This window comes from Balaenoptera musculus, chromosome 1 (assembly GCF_009873245.2).
Source record: "Balaenoptera musculus isolate JJ_BM4_2016_0621 chromosome 1, mBalMus1.pri.v3, whole genome shotgun sequence".
NCBI lineage: Eukaryota > Metazoa > Chordata > Mammalia > Artiodactyla > Balaenopteridae > Balaenoptera > Balaenoptera musculus.
Window position 1 is genome coordinate 145805137 of NC_045785.1, and position 18081 is coordinate 145823217.

At 35.8% G+C, this 18081-nt stretch overlaps 1 long non-coding RNA gene across 3 annotated transcripts in view; it reads right to left on the minus strand.

The window, feature by feature from the left end:
- LOC118879851 overlaps positions 1-18081 on the minus strand; it is a 56276-nt gene that overhangs the window by 23140 nt on the left and 15055 nt on the right. For all 3 annotated transcript variants that reach the window (XR_005016165.1, XR_005016167.1, XR_005016164.1), the window contains one exon: positions 2679-2778. This is a non-coding gene — a long non-coding RNA (uncharacterized LOC118879851). The remainder of the gene's footprint in view (positions 1-2678; positions 2779-18081) is intronic.

Here is an 18081-nt window from a genome sequence, read left to right on the forward strand (position 1 = left end):
TGATTTTCTGTCTATTTTTTCCATCAATTATTAAAAGTAGGATACTGATATTTCCCAACAATTTGAACGGTCTATTTCTCCTTTCAATTCTGTAAGTTGTTGTTTCATGTATCTTGGGGCTCTGTTATTAGGTGTATTAGTTTCCTGGGCTGTCATAACAAATTATCAAAAACTAAGTGGCTTAAAACAACAGAAATTTATTCTCTCACAGTTCTGGAAGCTAGAAGTCCAAAATCAGACTTGGCAGAGCCAATATTCCCTCTGCAGGCTCTAGGGATGAACCCTACCTTGCCTCTTCAAGCCTCTCGTGCCCCCACATGTTCCTTAGCTTGGGCACAGCATAACTCCTATCACTGCCTTGGCAGTCACATGGTCTTCTTCCTTATTCATTTATGTATTCTTTCTCCTCTTCTTATAACATCACCAGTCATTGGATTTAGGTCCCTCCCCCTCCCCCATTCCAGTATGATCTTAAATAATTACATCTGCAAAGACTCTGTTTCCAAGTAAGGTCACATTCTGAGGTTCTGGGTGGACCTGAATTTTGGGGAGGATACTATTCAACCCACTTCAGTGTGAATACATTTATAATTGTTGTATCTTCCAGATATATATTGATGCTTTTATCATAATGAAATGTCCCCCTTTGTCTCTAGCAATATTTCTAAAAATCTAATTTGTGTTTTATAAGCTTCATAAAATCAATTAAAAGGCATTCTATTGTAGCACTATTTACAATAGCCAGGACATGGAAGCAACCTAAGTGTCCATCGACAGATGAATGGATAAAGAAGATGTGGCACATATATACAATGGAATATTACTCAGCCATAAAAAGAAATGAAATTGAGTTATTTGTAGTGAAGTGGATGGACCTAGAGTCTGTCATACAGAGTGAAGTAAGTCAGAAAGAGAAAAACAAATACTGTATGCTAACACATATATATGGAATCTAAAAAGAAAATGGTTCTGAAGAACTTAGGGGCAGGACAGGAATAAAGATGCAAACGTAGAGAATAGACTTGAGGACACAGGGAGGGGGAAGGGTAACCTGGGATGAAGTGAGAAAGTGACATTGACATATATACACTACCAAATGTAAAGAGCTAGTGGGAAGCAGCCGCATAGCACAGGGAGATCAGCTTGCTGCTTTGTGACCACCTAGAGGGGTGGGATAAGGAGGGTGGGAGGGAGACGCAAGAGGGAGGGGATATGGGGATATATGTATACGTATAGCTGATTCACTTTGTTATACAGCAGAAACTAACATAACATTGTAAAGCAATTATGCTCCAACAAAGATGTTAAAAGAAATAAAAAATTTAAAAAAAAGAGGCATTCTATATCCTTTCATATTCTAAAAGAGATTATTATATATATTATGAAACTCACTTATTCCCTGAAAATCTTAAAGAAAAACTAAGTAGAAAATCTGCCTATCAAACTTTTTAATAACATTTATAACTTCTATCATGAATAGTCATCTATATGAATTTTTTTTAAATTTCTTGAGTCAATCTTGGCAATTTAGAGGTAGTACAGTACAGTGTAGTGTTTCTCAATAGAAGTTCTATCTACATTTTGGATGGGTCAATTCTTTATTGTTCAGGACCATCCTCACACTACAGGACATTTAACATTTTGGGTCTTTATTCACTAAATGCCAGTAACTTTCTTCAGTCTTTATAAAAACTAAATCATACTCCCTATGCATTTCCATATGTTCCTTGGGGAGTCACTTGAGAACCAAAGACATAGTAGTTTAGAAAGTGGACTACAGAGACAGACTTCTTGGGTTTGAGTACAAGTTCTGACACTACTGAACAAAACTTAGTTAAGTTACTTGACATCTCTGTATCTCAGTTTCTTTATCTGTAAAATCAGAATAGTAATGATACCTATTTAATTATTATTGTGATGATTAGATTGACAGACGTAAAGTTCTTAAAACAATGGTACATCGTAAGTGTTTGATATTAGCAAATATTATTCCACAAATTTGTCATCTCAACAAGTTTTTATGTGACAGGATATTTTTGAAATATTAAGTTTTTTTCACCTATTAGTTCATTTTTTTCCTTATCCCTCCTCCCATACTCCTTTTAAGCAGCTAGGCAGTTGCGAGCTTGTTGTTTTAGGGAAGGGATAAACCAGGGTAGTAAACAGAAAAAAAGAAGTCTTCTTGAACTTGATTTCTAAAAATGTAAGCCATTACGGAAATAGAGAAGGTTCCATATATAGATAAAATATTTGGGAGAAATATAACTGTAAAGAACTAGACTCAATCTCACCTCCCTAGAACCTCACCCTGAGCTACAACGAGACTAGAAAGAAATTTCCCCAGACTAAGGAAGAAGAGGATATTGTGGGGAAGTAATAAGAATATAGACATTGATAAATCCCCAAAAGATAGGCCCTGTATCCTGATTCACAGAGTACCAGGGAAGTAGTAAAAATCCACACAAATATGAGTAACCTAAGGCAGGGGAAAAGAGAAGCTGTACTCTGAGCCTTGCGGTAGTCACATGATATCAGAGAAGAAATGACTGGGAGGGGAGATTATGCTGACCAGGCTTTATATAGGCTTGCATTTAGTACCCCTGCATGGCAGTGAGGAGCAGAATTATGCCCATGCTCCTACATGTGACGTGGATGTAACAGGGAGAGAGCCACCATACCTGAAAGGACTAGGCAGACAGGAATGAAGGCGTCTCAGTCGCAAATGGCGTGGATCAATGACTGAGGACCAGACTGAATGATGGACATCTCAGAAGATAACTGTGTGAACAGATAACATTGAGGACCAGGTGAGTATCTTTCCCTCACCCATGTCTTGGAAACACAAAGACCACCTCCCACCTCCTCACCCCTCTACCTGTCCCCTTCCTTAACTCAAAGGAAGAAATTCCAAACTGGCTGAGATCAGGTTTCCATCCTCTCCAATAAGCTAGGGCTTCAAGAAGAAAATGAGATGAATTATAGAAAAATAAACTTACATTTCCTGTGTAACTGTGTTGTGGACAGATCAATACTCATACCTTAGCATAGTGTTGTTCATATTATTCTCTTTAAGTGTTTAGAGCTATGTATCTATTGATCTATCTATCCCCGTTTTACTTTTGTTTGTATTTTCTTTATTTTTAATAGGTTTGTCAAGGTTTGACCATTTTATTGGCATTTTTCAAAAATTCAGCTCTTGGATTAACTTACAGTCTATTTTTCCTGTCTCTTAAAAGTTGCTAAAGGTTTTATCTTTACTATTTTTTTCTCCTATATTCCTTTCAGTTGTGTTTTAGTTGTTCTTTTTCTAATTTCTTGACTTGAAAGTTCATTTCTTTCATTTTTAAAATAAAAGTATTTACTCTAATGAATTAGCTTCTGACTTAGGGGGATACTATTTTCTGGAATTTGAAAGTTATGTAGAATTAAAATATATGATACAACGGTGTAAAAGTCAGGAGGAGGGTAAAGGAGTGAAAGTGTTCTAAGATCCTTCCCTCATCTAAGTGTAAGTTAAAAGTGCCAACTAACATGAGTCTTTGATAAATCAAGGATGTATGTTATCATTTATAGGATAACCAATATTAAAAGAAACCCAAATTAAAGGAAAAAATGAAATAGAAAATATATTAAAAAGAAGGCAAAAAGGAAAAAAAATACAGAGTAAGTGGGAGAAATAGAAAGTACATAGTAAAATGGTAGGTGTAACAGAAATATATCAGTAATTATATTAATTCTTAACGGCCAGATTTTTAAAAAATGAAGAGTGTCAGACTGGATGAGAAAAGAAAACCCAACTATATGCTGTTTACAAGAGACATCTAAAATTAAAAATACAGAAAAGCTGAAAATAAAAGAATGGAAGAAAACATACCAAACAAACATGAACCCCTAATCCCCCCCAAAAGCTGGTGTAGCTATATTATTATCAGATAAAATTGACTTTAAGGTAACAAATATTACTTGAGATAAAGAAAGTAAATCCATAATAATAAAAGGTAAAATTCACCAGAAGAGTTAATAATTCAAAATTTAAATATACCTAATAACACAGCTTCAAAATATAAGAAGCAAACATTGCAAAGAAGTACAAGAAATAGACAAATCCACAATCATAATGAAAGATTTTAAAACACTTTTGTAATTGGTAGAAAAAGCAGATAAAATATCAGTAAGACAATAAATGATTTGAACAACCAAATTAAATGTGTTAGACAAGGATAAGTTATATTAAAGTATAATAACAACAACCCTGGAATCTCAGCAGTCTGAACACACATTGTGTTTAACACAAACAACACTGTGCGTATCACATTGTGCGTACCTTACAATTTAGCAATTTCATTCTTAGATATGTAATCTAAAGAAATTTACACATGAGCACCAGGAAAAATGTATAACATATTCATAGTAGAATTGTTTGTAATAAAAAAAAAAATCAGAGACATCCGAAATGTCCATTCATGGGACAATGGATAAATAAATTGTGCTTTATTCAAACAATGAAATATTATACAGCAGTTTCATAATTTCATAAATTTATGAAATACAGCTATATGAAAAGATAAATCATACAAACAAAATATTTTGTGAAAAATCTAGACACAGAAAACTATATATGATATGATACTATTTTTATAAAGCTCAAAACTAGGCAAACTAAACATAATAATGTTTATAGATACATACATTTGTAATAAAACTACTATCAAGGGACTTCCCTGGTGGCGCAGTGGTTGGGACTCCACACTCCCAATGCAGGGGGCCCAGGTTAGATCCCTCGTCAGGGAACTAGATCCCACATGTATGCCGCAGCTAGGGGTTCACATGCTACAACTAAGGAGCCTGCCTGCTACAACTAAGACCTGGTGCAACCAAGTAAACAAATAAATAAATAAATATATATTTTTTAAAACTACTATCAAAATGTACGGGAAGAGGTGACAAAGTTTAGATAGTATTACTTCTGATAGGTAGTCAGGTAAATGGAAGAAGATTGAATAATACTGGTAGATATAACATTGGTAATGTTCTAGTTCTTAAGTTAAATAATAGGTTCATAGTGTTATTTTTATTATTATATGTTTAACTTTTATGCATATTATACATATTCTTTTGTATGCATGTTATTATACTAAATACATTAAATTTAGAGAAGCAAGTTGGTGATCTATTTCTGTAACATAAGACTGTAGTCTTATACATTCATATATACATATCGATTTCATTTATTTCATTCTCTGCAATTGCTAGAGAAAGAACCTAAGGATATGTAACAAATGTTTAAGAAGGATAACCCCAGGAAAGTGGAATAAAAAGAGTGTGGCCATTCACCTTTTATCTATCTCTGTATTATTTGCATTTTTCAAAGCACATATGCTATTTTAGTAACTATGTTAACATCAAAAAATCAAAAGAATTGCAAATGTATTTTAACTATCTGTATAGTTTTCTAAGTAGAGTATTCCCCCCTTATCTGCAGGGGATAGTTCAAAGTCCCCCAGTGGATGCCCGAAAGCGGGGATAGTACCATACCCTATATATACTGTGTCTTTTCCTATATATATATATATATATATATATATACCTATGATAAAGTATAATTTATAAATCAGGCACAGTAATAGAATATCTGAATTGCCAGCATCACTACTCTTTGGCTTTGGGGCCATTATTAAGTAAAATAAGGTTACTTGAACACAAGCACTGTAATACTGCAACAGTCGATGATCTGATAACTGAGATGGCTACTAAGTGACTAATGTATGGGTAGCAAATACAGCGTGGATTAGCTGGACAAAGAGATGATTCACATCGAGGGGTGGACAGAGCAGGACAGTGTGAGATTTCATTATGCTACTCAGAATGGACACACAATTTAAAATGTATGTTGTTTATTTATGGAATTTTCCATTTAGTATTTTTGGACCACAGTGTACTGCAGGTAACTGAAACCTCAGAAAGTGAAACTTCAGATAAGGTGTGATTACAGTATTTGAAAAGAAAAAGAACACTATTAGGTTAGCTCCATGTTAACTACCATGTTAACCACTCCTTCCCTTACATCTCTTCAAAGTTCCCTGTATAGATTTTGTTTTCCTTAATTAGGAAGAAAGAGCAGATTATTCTAATAGCCAAATTTTACTCTTATATTAAATTATTCACAATTACCTACTTTTCTTTCTTTTCGCCATTTACTCCTTTTCTCACTTCTCTTTGTCTTAATTCCTCCCTTGGTAGCAGCTATAAGTTTTTAAAAGAATTGGAAGTTTTAGATATATCATTACAAGTCATTTTTATTGATTAAAGAATTTGAGGAATTAGAATTAAGACTGATATAATTTTATTGAAGTATAGTTGATTTACAACATTATATTAGTTTCAGGTGTACAGCATAGTGATTCAGTATTTTTACGGATTATAATCCATTCAACTTATTACAAAATAATGGCTATAATTCCCTGTGCTATATAATACAGCGTTGTTTCTTATCTAATTAATACATAGTAGTCTGTATCTCTTAACCCCATACCCCTAATGTGTCCCCTCCCACCTCCCCTTCCCCATTGGTAACCACTAGTTTGTTTTCTATATCCGTGAGTCTGTTTCTATTTTGCTATATACATTCGTTTGTATTATTTTTTTGATTCCACTTAGAAGTGATGATATACAGTATTTTTTTCTCTGCCTATTTCACTAAGCATAATATTTTCTAGGTCCATCCACATCGCTGCAAATGGCAAAATTTCATTTTTATTGCTGAGTAATATTCCAGTGTGTGTGTGTGTGTGTGTGTGTGTGTGTGTGTGTGTGTGTATGTGTATATATATATATATATATATATATCTCACATATTCTTTGTCCATTCATCTGTTGATGGCCACTTGGGTTGCTTACATATCTCGGCTATTGTAAATAGTGCTGCTATGAACATTGGGGTGTCTGTATCTTTTTGAATTAGTGTTTTTGTTTTTTCCAGATATAAACCCAGGAGTGGAATTGCTGGATAATATGGTAGTTGTATTTTTAGTTTTTTGAAGAACCTCCATAGTGTTTTCCATAGTGGCTGCACCAATGGAATGTTGGCATTTGTTATTTATAGACTTTTTGATGATAGCTTTTCTGACAGGTGTGAGCTGATATCTCATTGTTCAATTTGCATTTCTCTAATAATTAGCAATGTTGAGCATCTTTTCATGTGCCTGTTAGCCATCTGTATGTCCTCTTAGGAGAAATGCCTATTCAGGTCTTCTGCTCATTTTTGATTGGGTTTGTTTGTTTGTTTGTTTGTTTTTGGATATTGAGTTGTATGAGCTGTTTGTATATTATGGATATTAACCCCTTGTCAGTCATATCCCTTGCAAACATTTTATCCCATTCTGTATGTTGTTTTGTTTTTACATTTTGTCAATGGTTTCCTTCGCTGTGCAAATGCCTTTAAGTTTAATTAGATCCCATATGTTAATTTTTGCTTTTATTCCCTTTGCTTTAGAAGAAAGATCCAAAAAAATATTGCTACGATTTATGTCAGACAGTGTTCTGCCTATGTTCTCTTCTAGGAATTTTATGGTTTCAGATCTCAAATTTAGGGCTTCAATACATTTTGAGTTTATTTTTGTTTATGGTATGAGGAAATATTCTAATCTCATTGTTTTAAATATAGCTATCCAGTTTCCCAGCACCGACTGAAGAGACTGTCTTTTCTCCATTGTATATTCTTGCCTCCTTTGTCATAGATTAATTGACCATAGGTGTGTGGGTTTATTTCTAGGGTATCTATTGTGTTCCATTGATCTATATATCTGTTTTTGTGTCAGAACCATGTTATTTTGATTATTGTAGCTTTATACTATAGTCTGAGGTCTGGGTAGGTGGTACCTCCAACTGTGTTCTTTTTTCTCAAGGTTGCTTTGGCAATTTGGGGTCTTTTGTGGTTCCATACGAATTTTAGGATTATTTGTTCTAGTTCTGTGAAAAATGTAATGGGTGTTTTGATAGAGATTGCATTAAATCTGTAGATTGCTGTGGGTAGTATGGCCATTTTCACAATATTAATTCTTCTAATCCAAGAGCATGGGATAACTTTCCACTTCTTTGTATAACCTTCAATTTCCTTCATCAATGTTTTATAGTTTTCAGAATCTTTCACCTCCTTCATTAAGTTTATTCCTAGGTATTTTATTCTTTTTGATGCGATTTTAAATGGGATTTTTAAAAACTTTCTCTTTCTGATAGTTCATTGTTATTATATAGAAAAGCAACAGATTTCTGTATATTAATCTTCTGTCCTGCAACTTTGCTGAATTCATTTATTAGTTTTAATAATTTGGGGGTGGAGATTTTAGGTTTTTCTATATAAACTATCATGCTGTCTGCAAATAATGACAGTTCTACTTCTCTTTCAATTTTGATGACTTTTGCTTCTTTTTCTTGTCTGACTGCTGTGGCTAGAACTTTCAATACTATGTTGAATAGAAGTGTGAGAGTGGGCATCCCTGTCTTACTCCTGAATTTAGTGGGAAGGCTTTCAACTTTTCACCGTTGAGTATGATGTTAGCTCTGGAACTGTCATAAATGTCCATTATTATGTTGAGATATGTTCCTCTGTACTCACTTTGGTAAGACTTTTTTATCATGAATGGATGTGAAATTTTGTCAAATGCTCTTTCTGCATCTATTAAGATAACCATGTGATTTTTATCCTTCCTTTTGTTGATGTTGAACCATCCTTACATCCCTGGAATAAATCCAACTTAATCATAGTGTACAATCCTTTTTATATACTGTGGGATTCAATTTGCTAATTTTTTTATTGAAGTATAGTTGTTGAAAATGTTTCAAGTATATAGCAAAGTGATTCAGTTATATGTACATATATTTTTTCAGATCTTTTCCATTATGGGTTATTACAAGATATTGAATATAGTTCCCTGTGCTATACAGTAGGTTCTTGTTGTTATCTATTTTATATACAGTAGTGTTTACCTGTTAATCCCAAATTCCTAAGTTATCCTCCCCCCGCACCCCCCACTTTCTCCTTTGGTAACCATAAGTTTGTTTTCTATGTCCATGACTATATGTCTATTTTGTAAATAAGTTCATTTGTATCATTTTTTTGATTCCACATATAAGTGATACCATATGATATTTGTCTTTCTCTGTCTGACTTACTTCACTTAGTACGATAATCTCTAGGTCCATCCATGTAGCTGCAAATTGCATTATTTCATTCTTTTCTATGGCTGAGCAATATTCCATTGTATATACATACCACATCTTCTTTATCCATTCATCTGTCCATGGACATTTAGGTTGCTTCCATGTCTTGGCTATTGTAAATAGTGCTGTTATGAACATTGGGGTTCATGTATCTTTTTGAATTCGTGTTTTCACCTTTTCCAGATATATGCCCAGGAGTGGGACTGCTGGATCATATGGTAACTCTTTTTCATTTTTTAAGGAAACTCCATAGTGTTTTCTATAGTGGCTGTACCAATTTACATTCCCACCAACAGTGTAGGAGGGTTCTCTTCTCTCCACACTCTCTCCAGCATTTATTATTTGTAGACTTTTTATGATGGCCATTCTGACCAGTATGAGGTGATACCTCATTGTAGTTTTGATTTGCACTTCTCTAATAATTAGTGATGTTGAGCATCTTTTCATGTGGCTGTTGGCCATCTATATATCTTCTTTGGGGAAATGTCTGTTTAGGTCTTCTGACCATTTTTCGATTGGGTTGTTTGTTGTTTTGATGTTGAGCTGTATAAGCTGTTTGTATATTTTGAAAATTAAGCCCTTGTTGGTTGCATCACTTGCAAATATTTTCTTCCATTCCATAGATTGTCTTTTCATTTTGTCAATGGTTTCCTTTGCTGTGCAAAACCTTTTAAGTTTAACTAGGTCCCACTTGTTTGTTTTTGCTTTTGTTTCCATCAGTCTAGGAGACAGATCCAAAAAAATATTGCTGTGATTTATGTCAGAGTATTCTGCCTATGTTTTCCTCTAGGAGATTTATAGTATCCGATCTTACATTGAGGTCTTTAATCCATTTTGAGTTTATTTTTGTTATTGTTTCATTTTTGGCCGCACTGTGCAGCTTGCAGGATCCTAGTCCCCTGACAAGGGATCAAACCAGTGTCCTTGTCAGTGAAGGCACACAGTCCTAACCACTGGACTGCCAGGGAATTCCTGAGTTTATTTTTGTATACAGTGTTAGAGAATGTCCTAATTTCATTCTTTTACATGTAGCTGTCCTGTTTTCCCAGCACCACTTATTGAAGAGACTGTCTTTTCTCCATTGTATATTCTTGCCTCCTTTGTCATAGATTAACTGACCATAAGTGTGTGGGTTGATTTCTGGGCTTTATATCCTGTTCCATTGATCTATGTGTCTGTTTTAGTGACCATACCATACTGTTTTGGTTACTGTAGCTTTGTAGTATAGTCCGAAGCCACAGAGCCCGATTCCTCCAGCGCTGTTCCTCTTTCTCAAGATTGTTTTGGCTATTTGGGGTCTTTTGTGTTTCCATATAAATTTTAAAATTATTTGTTGTAGCTCTGTGAAAAATGCCACTGGTATTTTGATAGGGATTACATTGAATCTGTAGATTGCCTTGGGTAGTATGGTCATTTTAACAATATTGATTCTTCCAGTCCAAGAACATGGTATATCTTTCCATCTGTTTGTGTTGCCTTCAATTTCTTTCGTCAGCACCTTATAGCTTTTGGAGTATATATTTTTTGCTTCCTTAGGTAGGTTTATTCCTAGGTATTTCGTTCTTTTTTGATGCTATGGTAAATGGGATTGTTTCCTTAATTTCTATTTCTGATAGTTCATTGTTAATGTATAAAAATGCAACAGATTTCTGTATATTAATTTTGTATCCTGCAACTTTATCAAATTTATTGATGAGCTCTAGTAGTTTTCTGGTGGTATCTTTAGGATTATCTATGCATAGTATCATGAGATCTGCAAACAGTGATACTTTTACTTCTTCCTTTCCAATTTGGATTCCTTTTCTTTTTCTTCTCTGATTGCTATGGCTAGGACTTCCAAAACTATGTTGAATATAAGTGGCAACAGTGGGCATCCTTGTCTTGTTCCTGATCTTAGAGGGTTGGTTTGCTAATATTTTGTTGAGGATTTTTGCATCGATGTTCATCAGAAATATTGGCCTTTAATTTTCTTTTCTTTTCTTTTTTTTTTTTTTGTAGTGTCTTTGTCTGGTTTTGGGGGTGATGGTGACCTCATAGAATGCATTTGGGAGTGTTCCATCTTCTTCGATTTTTTTGTAATACTTTGAGGAGGATAGGTATTAGCTCTTCATTATATGTTTGGTAGAATTCCCCTGTGAAGCTGTCCAGTCCTGGACTTTTGTTTGCTCGGGAGTTTTTCTTATTACAAATTCAATCTCACTACTAGTGATCAGTGTGTTCAAATTGTCTGTTTCTTCTTGATTCAGTCTTGGCAGGTTGTACGTTTCTGGAAATTTGTCCATTTTTTCTAGGTTGTCTAATTTGTTGGCATATAACTGTTCAAAGTATTCGCTCATGATTTTTGTATCTCTGTGGTATTGGCTTTTATTTCTCCTCTTTCATTTCTTATTTTGTTTATTTGGGTCCTCTCTCTTCTTCCTGAGCCTAGCTAAAAGTTTATCAATTTTGTTTATTTTTTCAAAACAACAGCTCTTGGTTTCACTGCTCTTTTCTATTTTTTAATCTCTATTTTATGTTTTCCTCTCTGATCTTTATTATTTCCTTCCTTCTGCTGACTTTGGCCTTTTCTTTTCTTTTTTAATTCTTTTAGGTGGTAGGTTAGGTTGTTTATTTGAGATTTTTTTTGTTTCTTGAGGAAGGCCTGTATCTCGATAAACTTCCCTCTGTTTTGACCTATAACTATATATGTCTTGTTTTAAACTGGTAGTCATTTAAGTTCAAACACATTCTAAAAGACCTACATTTTTACACTCCTCCCCAACATTTAATTGTTTATTGTAGTTACAGTTGCTTTTACAATTCTTTGTCTTTCAATCTTCATACTGGTGTATTTAAGTGGTTTATCCTCAGTCATTACTGTATATTTACCTTTCCTAGTGGGATTTTACCTTTCCTATAGATTCTTCTTTTCCACTTAGAGAAGACTCTTCTACATTTCTTTTAGGATAGGTTTAGTATTGATGAACTCTTAGTTTTTGTTTGTCTGAGAAGTTCTTTATCTCTCCTTCTATCCTAAATGATAATCTTGCTGGGTAAAGTATCCCAGGTTGCAGATTTTTCACTTTCAGCACTTTGAATATATCACACCACTCCCTTCTGGCCGGCAAAGTTTCTGCAGAGAAATCAGCTGACAGCCTTATGGAGGTTTCCTTGAATATGACTCTTTGGGTTATTTTCTTGGTGCCTTAAGAATTCTCTATCTTTAACTTTTGCCATTTTAATTATGCCATGTCTTGGTGTTGGTCTGCTTGGGACCCTTTGAGATTCCTGTACCTGGATATCTGTTTCCTTCCTCAGGTTTGAGAAGTTTCCAGCCATAATTTCCTCAAATACATTTTTGATCCCCTTCTCTCTTTCTTTTCCTTCTGGGACCCCTAAAATGCGAATGCTGATATGCTTAATGTTATCTCAGAGATCTCTTGTTTTCATTTTTTTTAATTATTCTTTTTGCTATTTTGATTGGATGATTTCCATTATTCTATATTCCAGATCACTTATGTGTTCTTCTGTACCACTTAGCATGCAATTCATTCCTTCTAGTGTATTTTTTACTTCAGCTATTGAATTCTTCATTTCTGATTGGGTCTTTTTTATATTTTCTAGTTCCTTGTTAAAGTGTTCCCTGTATACATCAATTCTTTTCCCTAGGTCAGTTAACATTTATCACCAATGCTTTGAATTCTTTACCTGGTAAATTGTTTATTTCTATTTCATTATTTATTTTTTTCCAGGGGTTTTCTCTTACTCATTAAATTGAGAGTAATCCCTCTGCCTTTTCATTTTGATTAACTTTCTCTACCTCTATGAATTTAGGCAAAACAGTTACCTATTGTGGTCTTGAGAGAGTGTTCTTATGTGAGAGCATTCCTATACAGACTGCCTGTGCCCAATGCCTTTGGTGGGAAACCTGGATTTGATGTGGATGCAAGTTATGTCTTTCCTGGGTGTGCTGGATGTACCAAGCTGTCACCTTGGTAGGGGGTGAGGCTAGAGATTGAGGGGCTAAAGCTGGTACCAGGTATGAGGCGGGACTTCACCTCTGCTTAGTGGCTGTCACTGCCCTATTGTGGGTGGAGTCGGATTCCAAGTTGCTGGTACAGAAGCCCTGAGGGCCGGGCCCAAGCTGGCTTTGTTCCCTTTAAGTGTGTGTTTTTTCCCTCTCCTTGGACCAAGACGCTTGCCCCAGGGGGGTTAGTGCTAAAGCAAGTGGGATTTGTGTGGGCTCTTGGCTTGGGTTGGCCACAGACAGAGGTCCAATGTGCTGCATGTGCATGCACCTGTGGCTCTGCTCAGACGTAGCCTCAGGTGCAAATCTCCTTGTCCCTTACAGCCAATCACTGCCACCAGCCTCCACCACCACCGCCCTGTTGTGGAACTACTCTGCGGGGCAGGTGGGCTCCATGTAGACTTTCAGCACGTATAGGGCTGTGGTAGAGCCACCAGCGTCAGAGATCTGGACTGCTTCTGAGATGTTGCTTGAGTCAGTGCCAATAATGGCCTCCGCTACCTCACCCAGGCTCAGCTCTGGGACTGGGTCACCTCTGTGTCCCGTGGTCGAGTCTTTTCCCTGGTCATGGCTGCCCCAGATCCAGTGTTGCACTGTGACATGGACTCAGCAGAGCCAAAGTGCTTGCTTGAGTTGGCAAGCACGTGGCAAGGTGGTTGTGGGAAACTCTATAGACTCTAGAGCAGACCTCTCTGCACCCTACCCTGCAGGCAAGCCAGCGCACATGCACCCTTCACGAGCAGAATCCAAGCTTCCCACCACGCTTCTGTTAGTCCCAGCAGTCCTCCAACCAGCCAAGGGGGCTTGTCTCCCCCACACAGGATCCCAGGACTGGGGCACCAAATCTGTGACTTGAACTACTCACTCCCCAGGGCAGGGGTCTTCCTCTGTAATCTCCTTTTGCCTCTGAGTTCCCTTGCAGGGGCATAAGTTTTGACCCAATCATATTTCTTCCCTTTCTACCAGGTTACGTGTGTATCTCTTACAACCTTGGTTTACAGGAGTCCGTCTGCCAGTTTCCAGTTAGTTTGCAGTGAAAGTTGTTTCACATTTAGATGTATTTTTGATGTGTTCGTGGGGGGAGTTGAGCTCCACATCCTCCTACTATCTTGATCCAAACTCAAGATTGATAGTTTAATTAACTTTATTATGCTGGTTGGAAAAGTCTTACAAAATACAAATGAATTATTAATTATTTAATTTAAAATTAATTATTAAAAAATTAAATTAATTATTTAATTTTAATTGTATCCCAGTATTATAAATATGTGGCACTTAGGAGCCCATATGAGGGAAAATATTCCTGTGAGTCCACTAGAATCCAACTTCTATTTAATCTAGAAAGCATAAGGTATTATGCTTATCAACAAGAACTACGTGAATGCATCTACTAAATATCAATACTTTATTGGGAAAGATAAAAAATGAATTATTTCAATGAGAAAACGGGAAAGGAGATTATTAGCCTGCTGCCATATTAACCACTCCATGCTGTAAGAGACAACCATATTCCTGATTGGAAATGAAAGTTCTCTATGTGATTTTCTTTTTGTATTATCCAGCTTTGGAGATTCAAAGTTTCTTGAATCTGTAGTTGAGGTTTTTCATGTTTTGGAAAACATTTGGCCATTATTCTCTTCAAATATTTCTTTTTCCTCATTCTTCTCTCTTTCTTAGATTCCAATTCTACGTTAGACCTTTTCACTGTGTCTCACATGTTTTTGATGCTCTCTTCTGTATCTTCTATACTTTTTTCTTTCTCTTGATTTGACTTCCAGTTTGCTAATTCTGTCTTTTGTTTAATCTGCTGGAAAATCTATCTAAATTGTTAATTTTAAATAATGCACTTGTTATTCCAAAATTTTCATTTGATTATTTTTAGAGTTTATAAATCTCTACTTTCTTGAACATATTAATCATAATTATGTAAAATTCATTGTCAGGTAAGTCAAATATCTGGGTTACCTGTAGCCTAATCTTGTTCTTTAGTCATGTTAGAATATCTAGTCATTTTTTACTGAAAGGTATTTTGTGTTACAAAATTCTAGAGGCTCTAGATGATGTTATATTCCTCCCAGGATGATTCACCCTTCTTCCACTAGGCAAATAGAATGATGGATGATCATCTAAACCCAGTCAGGGGCTGTACTGAGATGATATTACAGTCCTAGTAAGGCTCAATTTACCTCTGATTCATCCCTGCCCTCCTGTGTTTTCAACAGAGGGCCTATTGTATTCTCCAGCCCCTGGTGAGTCCCAAACTCTAATCTTTGTATCATTTTACCTCTCCATAGTTCTTTCCTCTCTAGATTCTTTTTTTTTTTTTTTTTTTTTTTTTATAAATTTATTTATTTATTTTTGGCTGTGTTGGGTCTTCGTTTCTGTGCGAGGGCTTTCTCTAGCTGCGGCAAGTGGGGGCCACTCTTCATCACGGTGCGCGGGCCTCTCACTATCGCGGCCTCCCCTGTTGCGGAGCACAGGCTCCAGACACGCAGGCTCAGTAGTTGTGGCTCACGGGCCCAGCCGCTCTGCGGCATGTGGGATCTTCCCAGACCAGGGCTCGAACCCGTGTCCCCTGCGTTGGCATGCAGACTCTCAACCGCTGTGCCACCAGGGAAGCCCTCCTCTCTAGATTCTTAATCCCTCTAGTTCTCATTGCCTTAGCAGCTCTTCATTCCTTTAAACAGATACTTTTCTTCATTTTATCTAGTTGTTTATGGTGGAAGCACTGGTTTGCTACTAACCTCTCATCTCAGTGGAAGCAGAAGTCAATAAAGGAAATTCATTTACAGGCATAAACCCACAACTACAAACAGAATAGGACTTAAATGTCCTTCTTTTTCCTAGAAGTTACTAGGAGAGATGTTCCAATAAAATAAAGGAGAAAACAAAAGAAGAAAAAAACCCACAGAATCCAGAAAACAGGTGATCAAACTGAAGAGAGAGGTAAAGGAAATCTCAGAATGAAGATGAAAGATTCTAACTTCCCAGGTGTTTAACAGGCCTAGAGAGCAGTAATTTCAGATGGAGCATGTTAAAAGGATCCAGGACAGAATCCCCAAACTGAAATTAACAGTGTACCTAATGTGTTTGAACATTTTGAAAGGCAATTTAGACTACTATTATATGTCACAAACACAGAAAATGAAACAAAGTTTTTAAAAGATAATTATTAAGTGAAAAGAAAACAAAATGTTGTGCTAGAAAGGAAACCATTGTATGGCTCAGTTGTGAACAGCATTTAAAAAGTCATAATAATGAAATTCTTGAATAGTGAAATTTTCAGTTATGATAATGAAATCCTATTTAGAAGGATGGGAGAAAGGAAGTGAATTTGGTGGGGGAAGTAAAAAGAAGCAGCTAAATTCTTATCTTCCATAGAACCTAAAACCGGTTCTTTAAAGGTTATTTTAAGATTTGGAGATAGATATCAAAACATACTGTTAAGAGAGAATGAAGTTACTGCCTCTGGAAACCAGAATTAGGGGTAATTGTTTTCAAACTAGTGTGGGGGAGAATAATGACATTCTGAGATATGCAAAGACTCAGTTTACCTTTTAGACATATATTTTGGAAAAGTTATTTGACAGTGTACTCTAACAGTTAAGGCAGAAAACCAAGAGATAGGAAGACATGGATCTAATAAACAATAAATCCAACCCAGAAGACCAGTGAGAGGAAATCCTAGGATGACAGCTATCTTTCAGGCCTTTGGGGTACAAAGTAGTCCAATTTGCAATAGGCAGGCAAGAACATCTCCAGGCGAAAAAAATGAACTCCATGGAATAGTATGTTTGAAAGGATGCAAAATCTTTTTATTATGGTGAAGTCACATTATCCTTCTGTCAATTAAAAAAAAAATGGTAGGACTAGAAAGTCTAAGAAAAATAAAGACTGTACAAGAAAGTCATGGTTCCAATATGAAGCGATACTAAGACATGGCACGGTTTGAGGCAACTGATGGAATATAAATGTACTTGATGATGTACCTACATCTAGAAACATTCTCCTTTGAGAATTCCAGTAATCATGATATTAGACTCATGAAAGGGAAATGTAATCCTAGCACATGACTTGGCACTGCAGTAACAATATTTATTTGGTGATAATAATTTAAATGCTGATTACTGGTTTGGAAACTTTAAAGTAAATCTATGGAGAGAAAATGAAAGTTTGTTTTGGTTATAGATGTTAACTACTGGAAATGTTAAAAAAAAAAAAGACAATGGGGAGAAAAGATGGAGGAAAGGGTAGTGTTACCTATATAAAAGAGAGTAAAATAATGGACTGAAGTTGATGAAACAAAAAGTAGAATTACAGGTATAAAATTTATTGATACCAAATTAGCTAATAGAAAAATTAATTATAATACAAATAACAAACACTGAAAAGATATAGGTAGGTGAGACAAAGGAGTAATTTGTGAGCTAGATGATAGATATTGTCTAGAGTTGAATGTGGAGAACATTTGCTGTATTTTGACTGCCCAGCATCTGATTCTCCCTCCTATGTCTGGTGAATACTTCTCTACATGCCTCCTGCCGTCAATGCTGAAAAGGTCAATACTTGCTTTCCCAGTTTCCTAGGCAGCTAGCACATGGACATGTGATCTAGGCAAAGTCAATACTGCCTAGGAGCTAGTGACACCAAGAAGCAGAGATGGTGAAGAATCCATTCTTCAGCGGTGGCATGTAGTGACCAGGACAATGCAAGTTGACGCATCCAGGTTCAGGAGTGGCAGTGTGCCCTTACCAGTGGTTTGACTTTGCCTACAGTTCTAGCTGCCAAGTTTCACTTTGTTCCTATTCACATTCAGAGATTAGTTCTCTAGGCTTCTTGGCAATTATGAGTGAGTT